We start from the raw sequence: 25753 nt of genomic DNA on the forward strand, positions 1-25753 counted from the left end.
TCAGCAAAACAATAAAAAAGTTATAGCTCCAGGAATAAAGCGATGCAAAAATAATTATTTTTTATATAAAATAGTTTTCATTGCATAAAACAGACAAAACATAAAAAAACGACCTAAATGAGGTATTGCTGTAACCGTACTGACCCGAAGAATAAAACCGCTTTATCAATTTTACTGCACGCGGAACGGTGTAAACGCACTCCCCCAAAAGAAATTCATGAAATGCTGGTTTTTGTTCATTCTGCGTCCCAAAAATCGGAATAAAAAGCGATCAAAAAATGTCACGTGCCCGAAAATGGTACCAATAAAAACATCAACTCGTCCCGCAAAAAATAAGACCTCACATGACTCGGTGGGTCAAAATACGGAAAAATTATAGCTCTCAATATGTGGTGATGCAAAAACTATTTTTACAATAAAAAGCGTCTTTTAGTGTGCGACAGCTGCCAAAAATAAAAACCGCCATAAATAGTAAATCAAACCCCCCGTTATCACCCCCTTAGTTAGGGAAAAATAATAAAATTAAAAAAATTTATTTATTTCCATTTTTCCTTTAGGGCTAGGGTTAGGGCTAGGGCTAGGGTTAGGGTTAGGGCTAGGGTTAGGGTTAGGGCTAGGGCTAGGGTTAAGGCTGAGATTAGGGTTAGGGGTGTGTTGGGGTTCGGGTTGGAGTTAGAATTGGGGGTTTCCACTGTTTGGGCACATCAGCGGCTCTCCAAATGCAACATTGCGTCTGATCTCAATTCCAGCCCATTCTGAGTTGAAAAAGTCATATGGTGCTCCTTCCCTTCCAAGCTCTGCCATGCGCCCAAACAGTGTTTTACCCCCACATGTAGGGTATCAGCCTACTCAGGACAAATTGCAAAACAATTTTTGGGGTCCAATTTCTCCTGTTACCCTTAGGAAAATAAAAAATTGGGGGCAAAAATATCATTTTTGTGGAAAAAATTTTTTTATTTTCACGTCCGAGCGTTATAAACTTCTGTGAAGCACTTGGGGGTTCAAAGTGCTCACCGCACATCTAGATAAGTTCCGTGGGGGGGTCTAGTGTCCAAAATGGGGTCACCTGTTGGGAGTTTCAATAGTTTAGGTACATCAGGGGCTCTCCAAACGCACATGACACCCGCAGACCATTCCATCAAAGTCTGCATTCCAAAATGGCACTGCTTCCCTTCCGAGCCCCGACGTGTGTCCATACAGTAGTTTTCTCCCACATATGGGGTGTCAGCGTACTCAGGACAAATTGGACAACAACTTTTGCGGTCCAATTTCTCCTGTTACCCTTGGGAAAATGAAAAAATTGGGGACTAATTGATCATGTTTGTGGAAAAAATACGATTTTTTTATTTTCATGCCCTGGCATTATAAACTTCTGTGAAGCCCTTGGGGGTTCAAAGTGCTCACCACACATCTAGATAAGTTCCTTAGGGGGTCTAGTTTTCAAAATGGGGTCATTTGTGGGGGGTTTCCACTGTTAAGGTACATTAGGGGCTCTCCAAAGGCAACATGACACCCGCAGACCATTCCATCAATGTCTGCATTCCAAAACGTCACTACTTCCCTTCCGAGCCCCGACGTGTGTCCATACAGTAGTTTTCTCCCACATATGGGGTGTCAGCTTACTCAGGACAAATTGGACAACAACTTTTGGGGTTCAATTTCTCCTGTTACCCTTGGGAAAATAAAAAAAATGGTGACTAAAAGATCATGTTTGTGGAAAAAATACGAATTTTTTATTTTCACGCCCGGGCGTTATAAACTTCTGTGAAGCACTGGGGGGTTCAAAGTGCTCACCACACATCTAGATAAGTTCCTTGGGGGGTCTAGTTTCCAAAATGGTGTCATTTGTGGGGGGTTTCCACTGTTTAGGTACATCAGGGGTTTTCCAATCGCGACATGGTGTCCGATCTCAATTCCAGCCAAAAACGTCAAATGGCGCTGCTTCCCTTCCGAGCTCTGCCATGCGCCCAAATAGTGGTTTACCCCCACATGTGGGGTATCAGCGTACTCAGGACAAATTGCACAATAACTTTTAGGGTGCTGTTTCCCTTGGAAAAATAAGAATTGAGGGTGAAAAGATCATTTTTGTGGAAAAATATGATTTTTTAATTGTACGGCTTTATGTTATAAACTTCTGTGAAGCCCTTGGGGGTTCAAAGTTCTCACCACACATCTAGATAAGTTCCTTAGGGGGTCTAGTTTCCAAAATGGTGTCATTTGTGGGGGGTTTCCACTGTTTTGGTACATCAGGGGTTTTCCAATCGCGACATGATGTCCGATCTCAATTCCAGCCACAAACGTCAAATGGCGCTGCTTCCCTTCCGAGCTCTGCCATGCGCCCAAATAGTGGTTTACCCCCACATGTGGGGTATCAGCATACTCAGGACAAATTGCACAATAACTTTTAGGGTCCTGTTACCCTTGGGAAAATAAAAATTGGGGTGAAAAGATCATTTTTGTGGAAAAAATATGATTTTTTAATTGTACCGCTGTACGTTATAAACTTCTGTAAAGCCCTTGTGGGTTCAAAGTTCTCACCACATATCTAGATAAGTTCCTTGGGGGGTCTAGTTTCCAAAATGGGGTCACTTGTAGGGGGTTTCCACTGTTTAGGTACATCAGGGACTCTCCAAACGTGACATGGCGTCCGATCTGAATTTCAGCCAATTTTGCATTGAAAAAGTCAAACGGCGCTCCTTCCATTCTGAGCTCTGCCATGCGCCGAAACAGTCATTGCCCCCCACAAATCAGGTATCAGCGTACTCAGGACAAATTGCACAATAACTTTTGCAGTCCAATTTCTCCTGTTACCCTTGGTAAAATAAAAAAAATTGAACCTGAAGTATTTTTTTTGTGAAAAAAAGTTAGATGTTCATTTTTTTTTTAAATATTCAAAAAAATTCCTGTGACGCACCTAAAGGGTTAATAAACTTCTTGAATGTGGTTTTGAGCATCTTAAGGGGTGCAGTTTTTAGAATAGTGTCACTTTTGGGTATTTTCTATCATATAGACCCCTCAAAGTGGCTTCAAATGTGATGTGGTCCTAAAAATAAAATGGTGTTGTAAAAATGAGAAATCGCTGGTCAACTTTTAACCCTTATAACTTCCTAACAAAAAAAATTTTGGTTCCAAAATTGTGCTGATGTAAAGTAAACATGTGGGAAATGTTAGTTATCAAGTTTTTTGTGTGCCGTATCTCTGTGATTTAAGGGCATAAAAATTCAAAGTTGGAAAATTGCGAAATTTTCAAAATTTTTGCCAAATTTCCATTTTTTTCACAAATAAACGCAAGTTATTTGAATGAAATTTTACCACTAACATGAAGTACAGTATGTCACGAGAAAACAATGTCAGAATCACCGGGATCCATTGAAGCGTTCCAGAGTTATGACCTCATAAAGGTACAGTGGTCAGAATTGTAAAAATTGGCCCGGTCATGAACGTGCAAACCACCCTTGGGGGTGAAGGGGTTAAGGGCAGCATGGTCCCGCATATTTAGGACCAAACGTATATTCAGTTATATCAACAGTTCTTGAGGGAAGGAAAACGTCCCCCTTCCTTTGAGGGTGGCATTGCCCTTTGTGTCATGTGCGCTGCATGTCCTAAAAACTGTCTGTTTCCGCAGCCGCATGTGATCTGGGAAACAGTCCCAGGGCATGGTTCTGCTTTCCAGCAGAAAGGGCGCAACAGGCGCAACAAAAAAAAGCAAACAAAACATCCATCAACATTCACTTGAGGCCGTCCGGCCATACCGCACCCGGCTATGGGGGCGCATCGGGGCTCCTCTGCCCCTAAGGACACGGAACAGTCTCTATTTCAGTTGGTGCAAGGAGCACATTAATAGGGACGCGGAACAGTCCCATTCCGCAGTAATAATTCATTGGCACTCATCCCGTGCCGGTTCATCATGTCTTGGGCACCGTGCCCGGGTCAACAACTCTGCTGCCGCAGATGTCGCAGTTTGCCAGGGAAAACTAGATGTAGGGCATGGCTGGGCAGTATCCATGGCACTAGGATCCGAATGAGCCCATTTCAAGCCTGCACACAGCTCCAAGTCCTCCTCATTTTGTATTTTGACGGCCACAGCGTAGTAGCCACGAGGGCCATCCTCCCTGAAGAAGGTGACCCCGTATCCCTCACGCAAGTGCCGACCAAATTTGACCAAGGCAGCATTGACGTGCACCTTGGCATTGGTCTCCGTTTCACGGATAAAACCGTACCCGCGGCCCACGTCGGTGTAAACTAGCTGCTCACTGCTGTGGCGGTCTGCCATAGCACCTTCCCCTCGTTGGCGCAACTCCGCCCAGACCTCCCGCACCTGTTGCTTTTTACGCCTGATGACACCCTCAATCCAGGCAGCCTGGCTAAGTGAAGGAAAGTGGCCCTCTCCCAGTTGGTGGAAACAGGAGGTACCCAAGGACATCACAGTGGCAGGGGGAGACTGGGCCTCGTGTGTCATGATCCCAGTGCAGGTTTTGACCTGCACACCAGGGGTTAATGTCTTGATCCCAGTGCAGGCTCTGACCTGCACACCTGGAGTTATTTATTGTGGCCTCTCTTTGGTTCAAGGAGAGCTTCTTACAGCCCTGGGAAGCTCCAATCCCTGTCAGTTATACTTTTGCCCTTGGATGAGTGTTCTAGCTTGCTTGTATGGTTCTGACCCGGTTCTGTCCCCCGTTGTGATTTTGCCTTTTGATTCTGTACTGTGTATCTGCTTCTCTGGTTTTCTGATTCCTGCTACGTCCCTGACTACTCCTGATTAGCCTGCCCCTTGTGTACCGCATTGCCTCTCTCGTTTACTGACCTTGGTTTGTCTTGGATTTCATCTCCTTCTGGTGCCCCGTCTTTACCTGGTGTCTGGTGGCCCCCTTCCCCTCTCCTCTGCTCCAGGGTCCCTGTAGCATCCTGCACTCATCTACTGCAGCAGGATGCTAAGCCCCGCCCCCTGTGGTCACATGCTGCAGGTCCTGTCAGTACACTCACCACCTGGCGTTCTGCTCACTCCAGCCCTGCTGTATTGCTGTCATCTTGCTCAGCTTCTGGACACTGTGAGTACAGCTGTCACAGGCCGTCTGAAGTTCCAGGCTCTCACTGTCAGGGCTGCTGAAACTGCCTGTAAGTGCCCACCTGGCGGTTTCTCCTGATATCGTCGACACAGAGTTGTGGCATGGACCTTACTTCTGTGTTAAGGGGCTGAACATCAGCCTCTGCAACCAAGGCCCGTGGCAACGACCATCTTTCCAAGTACAGGGGCTGGGGTGCACTCACCGCTCCGGTCACATTAGCCACACTGACTCGTGATCGCTGTATCCTTCTGCAGTGAGCACCGCCTCTACTGCATCAGGATCCGGCTCATCCCTGAATTCCGGTCTGGGTTCCTCAAGGGCTGATGTCACCTCCGGTCTCCGCTGGATCAGTAACATCAACGGTGCAGGCCTCTTGTCACATCAGTTTAATCTTTTCTTGCGACTATTGGATTGCATCCTGCCGACTACGCCAACAGGCCAGACCGCATTTCAAATTTAAGGGTTGAGGGTCACTTGGGTAATAGTGATCACAAATTAATAAGTTTTCATGTATCCTTTAATAAGATGTGTAGTAGAGGGGTTGCAAGGACACGAAACTTCAGGAAGGCAAATTTCCAACGGATGAGAGATGATCTTGGTGCAATTAACTGGGAAGATATCCTGAGACTTAAAAATACACAAAGAAAATGGGAGACGTTTATTATCCTCCTGAATAGGAGCTGTGCACAATATATACCGTATGGGAATAAACATGCTAGAAATAGGAGGAGACCACTATGGCTAAATAGAGCTGTAAGGGGCGCAATAAGAGATAAAAATAAAGCATTTAGAGAATTAAAGCAAGTAGGGAGTGATGAGGCATTAACTAAATACAGAAGATTAAATAAATTCTGTAAAAAGCAAATCAAAACAGCAAAGATTGAGACAGAGAGACTCATTGCCAGAGAAAGTAAAAATAATCCCAAAATATTCTTTAACTACATAAATAGTAAGAAGCTAAAAAATGATAGTGTTGGCCCCCTGAAAAATAGTCTGGGTGAAATGGTGGATGAGGATGAGGAAAAAGCCAATATGCTAAATGACTTTTTTCAACAGTATTTACACAATAAAATCCCATGACAGATAACATGATCAGGGATGAAAATTTTCCATTAAATGTCACCTGCTTAACCCTGCAGGAAGTACGGCGGCGTCTAAAAATCACTAAAATTGACAAATCCCCGGGCCCGGATGGGATACACCCCCGAGTACTGCAGGAATTAAGCACAGTCATAGATAGACCATTATTTTTAATCTTTAAAGATTCCATAATAACAGGGTCTGTACCACAGGACTGGCGTATAGCAAATGTGGTGCCAATACTCAAAAAGGGGACAAAAACTGAACTTGGAAATTATAGGCCAGTAAGTTTAACCTCAACTGTGGGTAAAATCCTGGAGGGTTTTCTAAGAGATACTCTACTGGAGTATCTGGAGAAGAAGAACCTTATGACCCAATATCAACATGGGTTTACAAGGGACCGTTCCTGTCAGACTAATCTGATAAGCTTTTATGAAGAGGAAAGTTCCGGACTGGACCAAGGGAATGCAGTGGACGTGGTGTACATGGACTTTTCAAAAGCATTTGATACGGTGCCACACAAAAGGTTGATACATAAAATGAGAACAATGGGGATAGGGGAAAATATGTGTAGGTGGGTTAAGAGCTGGCTCAGGGATAGGAAACAAAGGGTGGTTATTAATGGAGCACACTCAGACTGGGTCACGGTTAGCAGTGGGGTACCACAGGGGTCAGTTTTGGGCCTGCTTCTTTTTAACATATTTATTAATGACCTTGTAGGGGGCATAGAGAGTGGAATTTCAATATTTGCAGATGACACTAAGCTCTGCAGGGTAATCATTACAGAGGAGGACAATTTTATATTACAGGAGGATTTATGTAAACTAGAAGCTTGGGCTGATAAATGGCAAATGAGCTTTAATGGGGATAAATGTAAGGTCATGCACTTGGGTAGAATGAACAAGATGTATAATTATGTGCTAAATTGTAAAACACTGGGCAAAACAGTCACTGAAAAAGACCTGGGTGTATGGGTGGATGACAAACTCACATTTAGTGGCCAGTGTCAGGCAGCTGCTGCAAAGGCAAATAAAATAATGGGATGCATTAAAAGAGGCATAGATGCTCATGAGGAGAACATAATTTTACCTCTATATAAGTCACTAGTGCGACCACACTTAGAATACTGTGTACAGTTCTGGTCTCCGGTGTATAAGAAAGACATAGCTGAACTGGAGCGGGTGCAGAGAAGAGCGACCAAGGTTATTAGGGAACTAGGGGGTCTGCAATACCAAGACAGGTTATTACACTTGGGGTTATTTAGTTTGGAGAATCGAAGGCTTAGGAGTGATCTTATTACAATGTGTACATATATGTGGGGACAGTACAAAGACCTTTCTAATGATCTTTATACTCTAAGACCTGTGACGGGTACAAGGGGGCATCCTCTACGTCTGGAGGAAAGAAGGTTTAAGCATACTCACAGCCGCGGATTCTTTACTGTAAGAGCAGTGAGATTATGGAACTCTCTGCCGTATGATGTTGTAATGAGTGATTCCCTACTAACATGTAAGAAGGGACTGGATGCCTTTCTTGGAAAGTATAATATTACAGGGTATATACACTAGTTTCCTTAATATTGCGTTGATCTAGGGAGCTAGTCTGATTGCCGTATGTGGAGTCGGGAAGGAATTTTTTTCCCCAATGTGAAGCTTACTGTTTGCCACATGGGGTTTTTTTGCCTTCCTCTGGATCAACATGTTAGGGCAGGTTAGGATAGGATATGGGTTGAACTAGATGGACTTAAAGTCTTCCTTCAACCTTAATAACTATGTTACTATGTTACTAAGTATAAGGTTCAGCCAGGACCGTCGTCGTGGCCGAGGACTCCGGGGCAATGATGTCCTGGCCTCCCCTCACATAGATACAGTCATGGCCAAAAGTATTGACACCCCTGCAATTCTGTCAGATAATATTCAGTTTCTTCCTGAAAATGATTGCAAACACAAATTCTTTGGTATTATTATCTTCATTTAATTTGTCTTAAATGAAAAAACACAAAAGAGAATGAAGCAAAAAGCAAAACATTGATCATTTCACACAAAACTCCAAAAATGGGCCGGACAAAAGTATTGGCACCCTCAGCCTAATACTTGGTTGCACAACCTTTAGCCAAAATAACTGCGACCAACCACTTCCGGTAACCATCAATGAGTTTCTTACAATGCTCTGCTAGAATTTTAGACCATTCTTCTTTGGCAAACTACTCCAGGTCCCTGATATTTGAAGGGTGCCTTCTCCAAACTGCCATTTTTAGATCTCTCCACAGGTGTTCTATGGGATTCAGGTCTGGACTCATTGCTGGCCACCTTAGAAGTCTCCAGTGCTTTCTCTCAAACCATTTTCTAGTGCTTTTTGAAGTGTGTTTTGGGTTATTGTCCTGCTGGAAGACCCATGACCTCTGAGGTAGACCCAGCTTTCTCACACTGGGCCCTACATTATGCTGCAAAATTTGTTGGTAGTCTTGTGACTTCATAATGCCATGCACACGGTCAAGCAGTCCAGTGCCAGAGGCAGCAAAGCAACCCCAAAACATCAGGGAACCTCCGCCATGTTTGACTGTAGGGACCGTGTACTTTTCTTTGAATGCCTCTTTTTTCTCCTGTAAACTCTATGTTGATGCTTTTGCCCTAAAAGCTCTACTTTTGTCTCATCTGACCAAAGAACATTCTTCCAAAATGTTTTAGGCTTTTTCAGGTAAGTTTTGACAAACTCCAGCCTGGCTTTTTTATGTCTCTGGGTAAGAAGTGGAGTCTTCCTGGGTCTCCTACCATACAGTCCCTTTTCATTCAGACGCCGACGGATAGTACGGGTTGACACTGTTGTACCCTCGGACTGCAGGGCAGCTTGAACTTGTTTGGATGTTAGTGGAGGTTCTTTATCCAACATCCGCACAATCTTGCGTTGAAATCTCTTGTCAATTTTTCTTTTCCGGCCACATCTAGGGAGGTTAGCCACAGTGCCATGGGCTTTACACTTCTTGTTGACACTGCGCACGGTAGACACTGCGCACGGTAGACACAGGAACATTCAGGTCTTTGGAGATGGACTTGTAGCCTTGAGATTGCTCATGCTTCCTCACAATTTGGTTTCTCAAGTCCTCAGACAGTTCTTTGGTCTTCTTTCTTTTCTCCATGCTCAATGTGGTTCACACAAGGACACAGGACAGAGGTTGAGTCAACTTTACTCCATGTCAACTGGCTGCAAGTGTGATTTAGTTATTGCCAACACCTGTTAGGTGCCACAGGTAAGTTACAGGTGCTGCTAATTACACAAATTAGAGAAGCATCACATGATTTTTCGAACAGTGCCAATACTTTTGTCCACCCTCTTTGTTATGTTTGGTGTGGAATTATATCCAATTTGGCTTTAGGACAATTCTTTTTGTGTTTTTTCATTTAAGACAAATTAAATGAAGATAATAATACCAAAGAATTTGTGTTTGCAATCATTTTCAGGAAGAAACTGAGTATTATCTGACAGAATTGCAGGGGTGTCAATACTTTTGGCCATGACTGTATGACTGCTTTCTGTCAGCATACCTGCAGCTCTACTCTTCTCACCCTCAGGGCCTTCTCCAGGTGGCAGCGCATCTTTCTCGACTTTTTTGGCAAAAACAGAGACACGGTCCAATTTCAACTTTGAACAAGGAACTTTACTTATTTGTGTTCTCAGTCTGTTCAGTACAATTACAGTGTGCACATCAGGTAACACACAGTTTGCCTCCTTCTCTTTCCCTATTTTCTCACTGTCATCTTTCAGAACATTCCCGAGATGTCCCATCCCGTTAAGCATCACAGCATCCTCTCTGTCCAGCTTCACCATCTTTGGGAGTTCCCCTGTCTGTTTTGCCCCAGACAAAAGGGCGTCTGCCCACATAGCAAGCTGCCCCATAAGGAGTGATCTGTGATGCCGTACTGCAGCCAACTGCCTCACTACCATCTACGGTGTACTGCAATGTTTTGCACTACTGACATCAGTGGCCCTCAGACCCTGAACGGCTGGGCTCGTATCCTTCAATGTTATGGGGCTACATGCCCTGTCAGGGCTACCTATCCCAACTCACTAAAATGTCGGTTGCTCCCTGACTTAACCACAGTTAGCCCCTCCTACTTTTAACTATATACAGGCTGAGTATGCGCTCCACCCTCATCTAGTGGCCTAACTGTGGTACTACGCTTTCCCTACAACTATAACAGTAGTTAGAAAAAGAAAAAGTTTTTCCAGCTTCCAAAAAATTGCAAGTTTATTGCAGGTAAGAAAAACATCAGACAAGATACAGCAGTTCACATGATGTGAGGTTTAGGCTACGCGTTTCAAACAGAAAACTGTTCTTTCTCAAAGCTGCTCAGTGAACAAGATGGCATGATTAAATACTTGCTCCAGCCAATGAGCATATTGCAGCACTCCCATGATGAATAATTTATGAATCACATAAAATCACAAAAAAATCAATAAAAATATATATAAATTTCACAAGACACAACAAAAAAAAGAAAAATATATAAAGATAAAAATATGAATTGAATTAATGGAAAAAAGAAAGAAAAAAATTCTTTTATGTCAAAATAATATACAGTCAAATCTAATAATGGAACATAATCTCCTTTCTTGCGTTTAGGCCGTAAGGATGACATGTGTTCAAGCAAAACATCCAGTATGCTTCACGCATCATAAGCCGTCTTCTATTGTCTCCTCCCCTTGCCGGTATCGTGAGTCTTTCAATGCCCAAAACTTGAAGAAATGCTGTGTCTCTACGATGATGATTAAAAGTGCTTAGATGCAAATGACATAGAACGATTCCCCCTGGTGGAAGAAACAATGTCAGTGATATGTTCAGAGATACGAGTTTTTAACATGCATGTGGTACAACCAACATACAAAGGATTACATTTAGTACACTTAATTATATATACTATATTCTTACTATTACAATTAATAAGTTGTTGAATTTTGTATTGTTTTGTATTACCACTATCCTAGAACGTATGTGTTATCTCTCAATGAGCACAAGTTCTACATCTTGTGGTACCACAATGAAAAAACCCGCTATATTGCAGCCAGGTTTCCATGTGTACCTTGGGGTTATAATGACTTGGTGACAAAGTATTAGTCAAAGTATTGGCCTTTTTAGCCACAATTTGGCAACCAGCTGACAGAATCGTGGATAGAGTTTCATCCTCATAGAGAATAGGGATGTTTTTCAGAATAAGGGATTTAATATCTCTAAATTGGGGACTATATTGGATGGAACAAACCACTTTATTATTTGTAATATAATCAGCAGCGCTAGATGTAATAGCCAGCATGTCACATCGTTTTTTGCCCTGTACAATTTTCCTTGCTCTATTCAAAGCCCATGCCGGATAACCTCTCTTGTCTAACCAACTGCAGCACAGCTCAATCAGCTCAATCTCCTCAAGAACAGCAGGATCATTACAATTTTTCACTACCCTAGTCAGCTCTCCACCTGGTATAGATTTTATGGTGTGACTTGGGTGACTGCTGAAAGCATGTAATATGCTATTACCTGATAGTGGCTTATAATGAGTAGAGGTTATAATATTGCTGCCCTTTACGCCACGTAATCTTAAATCCAAAAAAGAAATGTCATGAGGATTCTTAATATAAGTAAAACGGAGATTAAAACTATTAGAATTGTAATAATTCACTAATTCTGGTATGACAGATACATCGCCACTCCAAATAAGGAGTGTATCGTCGATGTATCTGCCATACCAGAATATATGAGACAGTTATATCATGCATATTTTTAATCTCTCTAATGGCTGCCCACTGTTTAAAATTTCCAGAGCTCTCAATTCACGTTCTATGACAGTTTGAACTCTGTCCATACAGTCAACTCTTGATTGAATGGGATAAAACATAGGTTTTTTTGTACATAGATATTCTGCTTGACTACCTTTTCTATCGATGGCTTCACTGCTTGAATTTAGATCCATGATATCCAACAAAGCACATTGTTCCCTAAAACGTAATCCACAAAATTCATTCCGCATATCTTGAGATCGATTTGTCATTTCAGATTCTTGTTTGAAAAAATGTTTTTTGACAGTCAAATTACGTATAAATCTGTTCACATCCAATAAAGTATGAAAAAGATTAAATTGACGATCCAGTGCAAAATGTAGGCCAAAAGAAAGGACTTGCATGTGTTCCACAGTAAATATACGACTAGAGATTTTTAATACATTAGAAAAATCACCCTGAGAATGTGATGTTATTTGATGTTGTGGGTAGCCATTGTTGTATTTCTTGCAGTGTTTGCGGCCTCCCCTCCTCTTGCGTTTTTTTAAAAATTTCTTTTAGGTTTGCGAAAATATGAATTCATACTTTTTTCATTGTTAGCTATATTGCCTCGTGATAAACTTCATTAGAACTGCTGTTTAATGATTACACATCAGACGAGCTAAAGGATACTCGATGTTCTGAGACTTCAGAGGAATTACTGGTGCGTTTTAAAATAGGGCGGGGGCTTTTTGGTGATTTTTGCCACCTGCCCCATTCATACACCTGATTCATCTCATAGTCATCCAGATCACGCTGAAATTTACATTTTTTCCGACTCATAATAGAGTTCTCAAGTATAAAAATGGATTGCTCTATACTCAAAATATTATCCTTAAATTTAACACCGCCTTTATTTTCAGGACTGGATTTGATATCATTGATTTCAGATTGCACACATTTTAATTTTTCATTCTCATACTTCAGAATTAACTGCATGAGATTAATTGAGCAAGTACTCAATAATAGATTCCATTCCTCCACAAAGTGTTGTGAGTATATGGTAGTGGGGATCTTCTTAAGATGTAGTCCCTCGGGATCATGTTTTTTTGTACATAGTTTTCCAACGTTGTAAAATACCACCATATCTTTGTTTCGTTTATCATTAGGTTTTCCTTTCAAATGATTTTTATTGAAATTTTATCTTTAAAAGGGAAAGAAAGGGGAAACAAAAGGGACAAGGGAAAATAAAAAGTTAGAGAGCTCCACTCTACTTCCAGACACTGGTCATTAAAATACACTTACAGATACTTTTATCATTCAAACTACAGACATATTAATGAAAAAGCATGAATAAAGGCAGAATTATCGGAACCTTAAATTCCACACTTCCCACTTCAAGTAATACTTATTTAAGGTACCTGAGTTGAAAGCAATTTTCTCTTCCATCCAACTGTGTGTGCGCAAGAGGTCTATGATATCAGTAAATTTAGGCACATCAGGTTTTTTCCACCATGTGGCGCTGCAATTTTTAACCGTCAATAGCATATGTAAGATCACAAATTTAATGGATGGGCTGACATTCTCAAAGTCCAAGGACAAAAGCGCCATTCGTGGGGTGACCTCAATAGGAGTCTGGGATAGAGACTTTACATGAAAGATGACTTGTGACCATAGACTTCGCAGCTTCGGGCAGCACCAGAAAATATGATATAAGTTTCCGGGTTGAGAACAGCCTCTTCAGCATAAAGGCAAAATATCTGTACTAATATGTGACAGACGCGTAGGCGTGTAATACCACCTAAGCATAACCTTTGATATAAAAGGGTTAATGGTTTGCCTTTAAATGCCTATAACTGCCTTTAATTCTTCATTTGCCTTTTGCCTTTCATTTATTCTTTATTCTTCTTTCCTCTCCTATGTATAGCACTCACGCTCTTTTCACATTGTTAAATTGCACAGATCCAGTCAGTCCCCCCATTCAACATAAGAGACGCTCTCACAAATCACTTAACCATCTGCTCACTCTTTCTATCCTCCTTCTCCTAGTCGCAGGAGACATTGCTCCCAACCCTGGTCCCCCATGTTATAGAAAGTCAAACCCCCCAACTGCTACACTCAGAAACCCCTCTAATCTTATTAATATTCCCTGCATGCCATCTGTCTCTCTTAATTGTGCACTTTGGAATTCTCGCTCAGTGTGTAACAAACTCTCCTTCATTCATGACTTTTTCCTTTCTAATTCTCTTAACCTCCTCACTCTTACTGAAACCTGGATCCAGCAGTCAGACACTACCGCTGCTGCTGCTCTTTCATATGGTGGACTACACTTCTCTCATACCCCAAGATCAGACAATAGAGCTGGTGGAGGCGTTGGTCTGCTTCTATCACCAAAATGTACCTTTCAGGTTATCCCTCCACTACCCTCACTTGTCTTTCCTTCTTTTGAGGTCCATGCCGTCAGACTCTACACCCCCTTCTCCATGCGAGTGGCGGTGGTGTATCATCCTCCCGGCCCCTCCCATCAGTTCCTGGATCATTTTGCCACTTGGCTTCCACATTTTCTCTCCTGTGACATCCCCACCCTCATCATGGGCGATTTCAACATCCCCATTGCTCTTCCCCTCTCCCCATCTGCTACTCACCTTTTATCTCTAACCTCCTCGTTTGGCCTTTTGCAGCTTACTAATTCTCCAAAACATGAAGACGGAAACTCCCTCGACTTGGTCTTCTCTCGGCTTTGTGCAGTGGATGATTTTGCAAACTCCCCTCTCCCGCTCTCTGACCACAATCTTCTTTCATTCTCTATCAAGAACTGCCAGGCTGCTCAGGTCACCCCCACTGTCCATACTTATAGAAACATATAGGCCATTAACACCCAGAAACTTGCGAAGAACTTGCAGTCTTCATTGGCCCCTATCTCCTCCCTTTCATGTCCTGATTCTGCATTGAAGTATTACAATGAAACACTTCAAAGTGCCCTGGATGAATTTACACCTGCTATAAATAGAACACCACAACCCTTGACGGCGACAACCCTGGCGCACCCTGCAAACACATTTCATGCAGCGGTGCTCCATGTGCGCCGAACGTCTGTGGAGAAAATCCAATCTACACAAAGATTTCATCCATTATAAGTTTATGCTTCAAACATACAACACTGCCCTTCACCTCTCCAAACAAACCTATTTCAACACCCTCATCACCTCACTGTCCAATAACCCGAAACGTCTCTTTGACACTTTCATTCTCTACACAACCCAAGAGTACAGGTCCCAACCACGGAGCTCCGAGCTGACGATCTGGCCAATTACTTCAAAGAAAAAATTGACCAGATCCGACAGGAAATTATCTCCCAATCACCTCATACCATGCACTGTCCTCCCTCCCCCACTGTATCTAGCTCACTCTCTGATTTTGTACCAGTCACAGAAGAAGAAGTAAGCAGGTTCCTTGCATCTTCTCGCCCAACCAATTGCATCAGTGACCCATTTCCGTCACATCTCCTCCAGTCCCTTTCCCCTGCTGTCACCACTCACCTAACTAAAATATTTAACCTCTCTCTCTCTTCTGGTATCTTTCTCTCCTCATTTAAGCATGCCATCATACATCCACTAAATAAAAAAAACATCCCTCGACCAAAGCTGTGCTGCTAACTATAGACCTGTCTCTAATCTTCCCTTCATCTCTAAACTCCTCGACCCTATCCAATCCGGCTTCTGCTCCTTACACTCTACTGAAACTGCCCTCACTAAAGTCTCTAATGATCTACTAACAGCTAAATCTAATGGTCATTACTCCATGCTAATTCTCTTGGATCTCTCTGCAGCATTCAACACTGTGGATCATCAGCTTCTCCTCACTATGCTCCGTTCCATTGGCCTCAGGGACACTGTTCTCTCCTGGTTCTCCTCCTATCTCTCTGACCGCTCCTTTACTGTATCTTTTGCCGGTTCCTCCTGCTCTCACCTTCCCCTTACTGTTGGGGTTCCTCAAAGATCAGTCCTAGGCCCCCTCCTCTTCTCCTTGTACACTGCCCCTATTGGTCAAACAATCAGTAGATTTGGTTTCCAGTACCATCTCTATGCTGATGACACCCAATTATATGCTTCTTCTCCTGACATCACACCAGCCTTTCTAGAAAACACCGGCGATTGTCTAAATGCTGTGTCTAACATCATGTCCTCACTATATCTGAAACTGAACCTGTCAAAGACTGATCTCCTTGTGTTTCCTCCCTCTACTAATGTACCTTACCCGACATTGCCATTTCTGTGTGTGGCTCCACTATTACTCCCCAGCAACATGCCCGCTGTCTTGGGGTCATACTTGATTCCGAGCTATCCTTTGCCCCCCACATTCGATCACTGGCTCGTTCTTGTCATCTGCACCTCAAAAACATTTCTAGAATTCGACCTTTTCTTACTTTTGAGTCTGCAAAAACTCTTACTGTTTCTCTTATTCATTCTCGTCTCGACTATTGAAACTCTCTTCTAATCGGTCTCCCTCTTACCAAACTCTCCCCTCTCCAATCTGTCTTGAATGCTGCAGCCAGGATCATATTCCTCACCAATCGTTACACCGATGCCTCTACCTTGTGCCAGTCATTACACTGGCTACCCATCCACTCCAGAATTCAGTATAAACTTATTACCCTCACCCACAAAGCCCTCCATGGCTCAGCACCACCCTACATCTCCTCCCTTGTTTCAGTATACCACCCTACCCGCGCCCTCCATTCTGCTGATGACCTGAGGTTAGCATCCTCAATAATCAGAACCTCCCACTCCCGTCTCCAAGACTTTACACGTGCTGCGCCAATTCTTTGGAATGCACTTCCCAGGTCAATACGATTAGTCCCCAATCCCCACAATTTTAAGTGTGCCCTGAAAACGCATTTATTCAGACTGGCCTATCGCCTCAACACATTAACCTAATCTATCCCTGTGTGGCACAGCCAAAAGTTTTACCATAACCAGGTTCCCCGCATCATGCTCCCACATGCTTTATGCATCTATTAGCCCTCTGTGTCTGTACTGATACACACTTAACATTATGGCTGGTCCATACAATCAGGGCAACTGTTACCACCCACCTTTCATGTCTCCCTTTTTTTCTCATAGATTGTAAGCTTGCGAACAGGGCCCTCATTCCTCTTGGTATTTGTTATAATCTATATGATTATTGTTATGCTGTAATGTCTATTGTCTGTAGAAATCCCCTCCGAAATGTAAAGTGCTGCGGATTATGTCGGCGCTATAGAAATAAAATTTATTATTATTATTATGACACAGCAGTTTTGCCTGTCTCCTCTTCAAGGGAAATAAGCTTCTTATCATATATGTTCTCAATAGTCAGCCACAATGTGTTCTGGGTACATTGTAAACAAGGTATGACCCTGAGGTGATGGTGGGGGCCACATGAGCTCCATAGAATTACATATTATTATAAATGGTATAAAAGATTGCCTTGTGTTTCATTACATCAGATAAAGTGATTTGCCCACAGCCTGTGTGCAGTCTCCTTTGTCTCCAAGCGCTTGTAAATTAAGGGTGTAAACTCCTAATTTGGCCTCACTGGTGATCTAGCATATCTGACTCTGGGTCAGAACAAAAACAGCTACAGCACCTTCAAAAAAGGTTATGTAAACTCATCAATACAGTAGATTTATGTGAGAGTTTGATCGCGTATTCCCATTGGTCCAGTTGTATGGATGACTTCAAATCTACCTCCCATCTAGCCATGTAATTGTTTTTTAAAAACTCAGTATCCCCGTTAAAATAGAGGTAAATGCTTTTAAGAGACCATTTGGTTATGAGGTTAGGGTTACCCACTAGTGCAGAGACAATTTTTAAATTGGAAACTCTATTGTGAAGTAGTTTTTGGATAGGATCTTTTTACATCAAATAAGGCATGAACTCTGCCGAAGGAAGATGGTATTTGTCCTTGAGCTCAGAGAAAGAGAGGAAATGACACCCATCCCACACATCCCCCCAACCTTTGTAACATGAGAGTCACACCATATACTTGATAGTGGAAGGTTATATATGTGCGAGACAAATTTGAGGGGATGAGATTTCAGAATGGTAATTCTATCATCAAGTTTTTTTAATTTAACAAGTTTCCTCCAAGCATAAAAAATTGCATCAAAAATTGGGTGACTATGAGTTTTGGATGTCCATTCCAGCATAAACTTGAAAAACAGGGTCTGTAGAGAGCTATAATTATTATGGGCCAATTCCAAATCCATCCTTGAAGGACAACCATCCTCCCTAAACCATTGGTGACTATGCTTGATTAAGGTCGCTCGTTAATAAGCCATAGTAAGATAGTTAGTAAGGCCAAAAAAAGACATTAGTCCATCCAGTTCGGCCTATAAAATTCTGTCAGAATAAATCCCCAGATCTACGTCCTTCTAAAGAACCTAACAATAACTGTAAGATACAATATTGTTACGCTCCAGGAAGACATCCAGGCCTCTCTTGAACCCTTCGACTGAGTTCACCATCACCACCTCCTCAGGCAAGGAATTCCAGATTCTCACTGCCCTAACAGTAAAGAATCCTCTGCTATGTTGGTGGAAAAACCTTTTTTCCTCCAGACGCAGAGAATGCCTCCTTGTGACCGTCACCTTCCTTGGTATAAACAGATCCTCGGAGAGATATTTGTATTGTCCCCTTATATACTTATACATGGTTATTAGATTGCCCCTCGATCGTCTTTTTTCTAGACTAAATAATCCTAATTTTGCTAATCTCTCTGGGTATTGTAGTTCCCCCATCCCCTTTATTAATTTTGTTGCCCTCCTTTGTACCCGCTCTAGTTCCATTATATCCTTCCTGAGCACCGGTGCCCAAAACTGTACACAGTACTCCATGTGCGGTCTAACCAGAGATTTGTACAGAGGCAGTGTAATGCTCTCATCATGTGTATCCAGACCTCTTTTAATGCACCCCATGATCCTGTTTGCCTTGGCAGCCACTGTGTGGCACTGGCTACTCCAGGTAAGTTTATCATTAACTAGGATCCCCAAGTCCTTCTCCATGTCAGATTTACCCATTGGTTTACCGTTCAGTGTGTAATGGTGATACTGATTCCTTCTTCCCATGTGTATAACCTTACATTTATCATTGATAAACTGCATCTGCCACCTTTCGGCCCAAGTTCCCAACTTATCCAGATCCATCTGTAGCAGAATACTATCTTCTCCTGTATTGACGGCTTTACATAGTTTTGTATCATCTGCAAATATCGATATTTTACTGTGCAAACCTTCTACCAGATCGTTAATAAATATGTTGAAGAGAATAGGTCCCAACACCGACCCCTGTGGTCTCCCACTGGTCACAGCGACCCAGTTAGTGAATATACCATTTATAACCACCCTCTGCTTTCTATCACTCAGCCAGTTACTTACCCATTTGCACACATTTTCCCCCAGACCCAGCATTCTCATTTTGTGTACCAACCTCTTGTGTGGCACGGTATCAAACGCTTTGGAAAAAACAATATATACCACGTCCAATGACTCACCTTGGTCCAGTCTATAGCTTCCCGCTATATAAAAGCTGATTAGATTGGTTTGACAGGAGCGATTCCTCATAAACCTATGCTGATATGGTGTTAAACAGTTATTCTCAGTGAGATCATCCAGAATAACATCCCTCAGAAACCCTTCACGTATCTCGCCAACAATAGAGGTTAGACTTACTGGCCTATAATGTCCAGGTTGACTTTTAGAGCCCTTTTTGAATATTAGTACTAGAGTTGAGCGACTTTTGGTTTTTTAGGGTCGAGTTTCGTTTCATGAAACCCGACTTTTCCAAAAGTCGGGTCGAGCAAAATCGGCCGACTATAGGGAAAAGTCGGGGGGTCCGACCGAAACACGAAACCCAATGTAAGTCAATGGGGAATTAAAGTCGGCAGTGAGAGGACAGGAAACACACCTACAGTGCCCATTTGAATGCCAAAAGCATCAATTCTTATTACTTAAGCTTGTCAACCTTAATTTACTTCATAATACTAGTTACGCACTGAAAAATGGGGGTTATTTGGCTACAGTTGTGGGGGGGTAGGGCTGGCTCCAGGTTTTCGTGGGCCCAGGGCCAAAGAGCGCCCCTTTAACACATACCACAACTCATGATGCTCCGATACGGCAGAGAAATAGCAGTATAGTACAATGAAAAATACTTCACTTCTTACATCTCATGACTGATATCCATTTTAAATTCTCCAATACCTCCAAAAAAGGACAGCATATAACTCCATACAGTATTATGGCCAGCGCTTAGTGCGCTATACAGAGTAATGAGGCCCATATATTTCTCCATATGGAATCATTGATCCCATATAATGTTTCAAACCGTATATGATGAGCTCCACATAATGCTATAGTATATGTTGGTCCCAATGGATGAAGCTCCACTGTCTTATAGGCCCAAATAATGCTCCATATATAATGGGCCCCATTTCTACTGCTCTAGTGTATAATGGGCCCTGTAAATGCTGCTCCAGTGTCTGATGTCCACCTTTGGAATGCTCCAGTGTATGGTGGGCCCCATATATCATTCACCAGAGTATAGTGCTCCCCAAAAATTGCTGTCCCAACATTGAAAACAATTACATAAGTCTCCTTGCTAGGGAATCCCTGCACTACTCTGAACTCCTTGTCGTCCGCATCTTCCATCTCACTGCACTTGGCTGTTTAGGCCCTCCTGCTGGCAGAGACACTTTTGCGTACTATGCGGTGCCTTGTGCCAGTGCCATCGCCCATGAGTATGCCCCCCCACCTGCTCAAGGAACCTGCACTTTCATCTGCACCTTCCTCTTTGTCACCGTGTAAGGTGGTATAGTATGCGGGAAGGGGAACCTGAGTTTCCTCTGGGTCAGATTCTGGCTGTGTAGAGTGCGAGGGGAATGTAGTGGTCTGGGTCAATGTACCAGCAGCATCATCCAGCAGTGGCTGGGCCTCAGTGCACTTGTGGCATCCCCAAGAGTACGGTCGCCACTGTGGCATTACCTTCCTCCTAGGGAGTGTGTTGTCAAGCTTGGGAGCAACGAAGGATCTCTCTAGCAGTGAAACCAACACACAACACATTTCCCACTCCAGGCTAGCAGGGAGACCTCTGAACCTGACTGCTGAGGAGCTGCTCTCTGTGGTCGGGAGGAGGTAAGTTAGGGCACTCTGTGCAGGGAAGGGGAAGTGTGTGGACATGAGAAGGGGAGCTGGAGGATGAGCAGAGTTAAGGCTCACTCCTAGCTGGAGCGCATGGTCCCGATTCCGGTCTCCGAGTTTGTAGGGACACTGACGTTCCTGCAGCATGAAACCGGGGGAAGTAGCAGCTATAAATGCTCTGTACCCAACTAAGGCTCGGAGGCCCCAGCATCGACGTGTGGGAGCCAGAAGGAAAAGGCTACAGCTGTCTGCCATACAAGTAAAGTCTGAGGAACATCTGTTAGACAGGAGGCGCTTCAGTGAACCACGGTCCTGTGAGTGCTTCCCCCACAAGCGCTAGAAAGGAGACGTTCAGGAAGGTACATGTTGGTGGAGTGTTGGAAGGGAGCTTTCCATTTTGGTCCCGGAAGTTGGCTGAGGTCCTGACCCGGAGGACACAGCACGGAGGCAGGCATCTGTGTAACCTGCAGACTGTGAGTAAAGCTTTGGAACTGCACGCTCTGGTGTCCTACAGTTATTCCAGCACTGCTACATCTGGGTACCAGCACCTACACCGCCTGTGCCTTTCCCCCATCACTACATCTACACTTCCTTGTGACTCCAGCTCCACCTGTGGGGAGCTTCACCATCTTTGCTGCACAATACCATCAGTCCCAGAGGATCTGCATGCAGCGTCGGCCTAACATCTATGTTGCCGAACACCACAGGTGGCGTCAAACTATCTATATAAACTCTTTACCATTATACAACGCCATTTACATGGGCGCCCAGGGCCACCGTCCGGGTCACCGCTGCTGTGACACATCCCACTGACACCGGCCCGGTACCGAGTACCCCACAGCCCTGGGAGGGCGACCCATATGCCGAATGCTGATCGGGCGGCGTTATTCCCACGAACCTCCAAACAGCGTCCATGAAGGCAAAGTTTTTGGTTTCCGGGGGCAGTATGATTGCAAAGCTGAACCTTAAAGGAATGTCCAAAAGGGCACCACCAGGAGTGGAACCTGTGGCTTAATTGGACTCCACCCGGGAAACCACAACCATGCCACCTAAAGAAAAGATGCACACTTTGAAAGCTTTGTCGATTCTGTGTGTGGTGTGGTATGTGTGTTTGTAGTTGTGCTAGCGATTTCTCAGCTTTATTCCGTTAACAACCGAGACTCCGGCATGCCCCCGCAGTACGCGTCAAGCTTACTAGAGGGATAAGCGAGGCTCTGGCACGTGAGATCGAGCAATAACAGGTCTAGCATTCCCGTACATGTCCAGGGCTGCATGCACGCTACACTGAAAGGACCAGCTTTTGTAGCTTACAGGTGCAGATAACCTGCTGAACTCCATTAGTGATGGGGATCTGGGATTCAGATTATTCCCCGCGATCGATGATTTCCCAGTAAGTTCAGGTCAACCGCAATTCCGGAGTTAGGCCTAACCGTCATTCCTGAAAAAATTACGTGTCCAAACCACAGGTGCTGTAGCTTGCTTAACAGCTCGGCAGCCGTTCTCAGGCCCAGTATGGATTCAACAACATTGTAGAAAGTTGATAAAGGGTACAGTTTCACCGGATAACACGTATATATGTAGCCTAGTTTACACATTAAAAATATATGTCTATAGATCAGGAGGCAGACTCAGATGTTCTCATGCCCAGTATGGATTTGACCAGATTGTACAAAGTTGAGAAAGGGTACTTTATCACTGGATAGCAGGTATATATAGCATAGTTTAAACATGTAAAATCTCCGTGTTCTCAGTATGGATTACACAGCAATCTAAAAAGTGGAAAAAAGGAAATGCATTTGAGGCGTACACAACTATATACTTTTGGTGTTATTTTTAAATCTTCATATATATTTCTGTCTCAGTAATACAGTCCAGCCTCTCCGCAATAGGAAATGAGATGCATACAATTACTGACATAAAGGCTAGTGATTGCAGAAATATAGGAATTACTATTCACGGGAAAAACTTCCGTCACAATTCTCACAGGCGATGCTGACCCTCAATTAATTTGTGTGTTGAGACAGTGAAAACATTTTTTTGTGAATAAAGTCTTGCTGTATCGCACTTCCGTTGATTCCATCACTGTTACTCATCTCAATCAAATTTTTATCACAGGGAGCGATGTAAACATGGTGCTCACTGGCTATCATGATCTGTCACGCAACTTTGGAGTGCAAAAGACAGAAGCCACACACCGTAGGCGATTCTATTTGATTGGCATGAGAGGGCACATTTTAAAATGTGCGCCGGAATGTCACGTTTGTGAGTAGGAAAACTGTGAAAGCTGATGATAAACCACAACTGCATGTCATTGTGAGTCGACGTCCATAAGAAATGGAAGCCATTGATCATCTGGAGCTTGAGCCCGGCCAGCAGGACAGGGCATAGCTACATCTTAACCATCATCTTTCAGTTCAATCAATTTGTAGTGGCACTCCCAGTGAAGGATTTGACAGCCCAGACTACACAGCGGAGGAGCAGGGAGAGGTAAACATTGCAAATGCTGGGGCCCTGCCCAAGCAAGGGGGGCACACTTGTGGGCATCGGTACTGGCACTGGGCCCCTCATAGTACGGCGGTGTGTCTGACGGCGGGTGTGCACCACCACCGTCAGAGTCACTTGATTGCACTATGAGGGACCCTGTGCCAGTGCCCGCGTCCAAGAGTCGGCCTACCCACCTGTCCAGGGCAACGGCACTCGCACGGTTTCGTGCGCTAAGTGGTGACCCCGGCCATGGGGGGGGGCAGCCCAGTTAGGGCAGTTTACAAAGTGGCATATGTTGATGTGGGACATTCAGCTGCTGCAAAAGGCGAAATAGGTCAAGTTCGCGGAATAGGAGGAGGACCAAAGCAAGCCATTTTTCTGGCAACCTATGTGTCATCAAGGGAAGGTGGGACAAAATCCTTGGAAACCCGTGCATGGTTCATTGTAATGAAGGTTAGATCATCCACATTTTGGGATGACAGACGGGTCCTTTTTTCTGTCAGGATTGATCCAGCTGCACTGAAGACTCTTTCCGATAGCACACTTGCAGCTGGGCAAGCGAGCTCCTGTAAGGCATATTGGGCCAATTCAGGCCAGGTGTCCAGTTTAGCGGCCCAATAGTCAAAGGGGAATGACCTGTGCGGGAGAACATCGATATGGGAGGAAAAGTAGTTTGTAACAATAGTTGACAACTGCTGTCTCCTGTCACTTTCCATCGATGCAGTATTACCAGTTGTGTGAGCAGTACTTGAAAAATCAGTCCACAACATTGTCATGAAACCCCTGTCTCCAATGCCACTTCTGCTGTGTGCACCACAAACACCTCTGCCAAGCTGCCCCCGGCCCGTACGGCTCGTGTGAGAACCATCACCGCTGCTGTGTGCTGGGAATGCCTCAACCAACCGGTTTACCAGAGTTGCTTGTTTATTAGCCAATATTAGGTCAAGGTTCTCCTGTGGCATGATGTTTTGTAATTTGCCTTTATAGCGTGGATCCAGGATGCTGGCCAACCAGTAGTCATCATCGTTCATCATTTTGGCAATGCGGGGGTCCCTTTTTAGGATCTGCAAGGCATAATCTGACATGTGGGCAAATGTTCCCGGTGTCAATGATGCACTGCGAATGCTGGTTGGAGGAGCACTTTCTGGCAAATCCACATCCCTCCAGTCACGCACAAACCCTGTACCAGACCTTGCAAAGCCAACATTTTCTCTTCCACGAGAAGCATCCTCCTCCCCTAAATAATCATCCCCATCATCGTCCTCCTCTTCCTCTTCTTCCTCCACCTCGTCCACGACAGTTCCCTGACCAGACAATGGCTGACTGTCATCAAGGCTTCCCTCCTCCTCTTCAACTTCGGCTGCAGATGCCTGCTCCTTAATGTGTGTGAAAGTTTGCATGAGTAGACGCATAAGTAGGATGCTCATGCTTAGGATGGCGTCGTCTGTGCTTACCAGCCGTGTGCATTCCTCAAAACACTGAAGGACTTTACAGAGGTCTTTCAGCTTCGACCACTGCACACCTGTCAACTCCATGTCTGCCCCCAAAGTGCCTGCCCGTGTATCCTCCCACAAATGCATTACGGCCTGCCTTTGTTCGCATAGCCGCTCAACCATGTGCAGGGTGGAGTTCCACCTTGTTGCAACGTCGATAATTAGGCGGTGCTTGGGAAGGTGGAGCAATCGCTGCAGCTTCTGCATACGACTGGAGTGTACCGGCGACCGGCGGATGTGCGAGTACAGTCTACGAACCTTAAGGAGCAGGCCAGTTAAATCTGGATAATTAGTGAGGAAGCACTGCACCACCAGGTTCAAGGTGTGAGCCAAGCAAGGTATGTGTCTGAGTTTTGAAAGGGCTATGGCTGCCACAAAATTCTGGCCGTTATCACTAACTACCTTGCCTGCCTCAAGATGTAGACTGCCCAGCCATGACTCAGTTTGTCGCTGAAAGTAGTCGGCCAGTACCTCTTCGGTGTGTCTGTCGCCCAAACCCATCATCTGCAACACAGCCTTCTGACGCTTTCCACTAGCTGATCGATAGGGGTACACCTCGTTTGCAACACTGTCAACTGCGGATGCAGTGCTCGTGCGACTGCGCTCTGTAGACCAGCTTTTGCTTCTGGAGGAGGAGGAGGGTCAAACGCCTATAGCCAACTGTTTCCTATACCATGGTCTAGGCAGCACTGTGCCACCACCACTGT

At 44.1% G+C, this 25753-nt stretch overlaps 1 long non-coding RNA gene across 1 annotated transcript in view; it reads right to left on the reverse strand.

Moving 5' to 3' along the window:
* Positions 1–9786: 9786 nt before the first annotated feature.
* The window catches only part of LOC141073714 (uncharacterized), a 38854-nt gene continuing 22887 nt past the window's right edge, over positions 9787–25753 (reverse strand). Inside the window, exons 2-3 of the long non-coding RNA XR_012227048.1 lie at positions 12070–13098; positions 9787–10952 (exon numbers count right to left, since the gene is read on the reverse strand). This is a non-coding gene — a long non-coding RNA (uncharacterized lncRNA). The remainder of the gene's footprint in view (positions 10953–12069; positions 13099–25753) is intronic.

The sequence above is a fragment of the Dendrobates tinctorius genome, unplaced genomic scaffold (assembly GCF_039654945.1).
Source record: "Dendrobates tinctorius isolate UK_male_01 unplaced genomic scaffold, ASM3965494v1 ptg000313l, whole genome shotgun sequence".
In the NCBI taxonomy this organism is placed as follows: domain Eukaryota; kingdom Metazoa; phylum Chordata; class Amphibia; order Anura; family Dendrobatidae; genus Dendrobates; species Dendrobates tinctorius.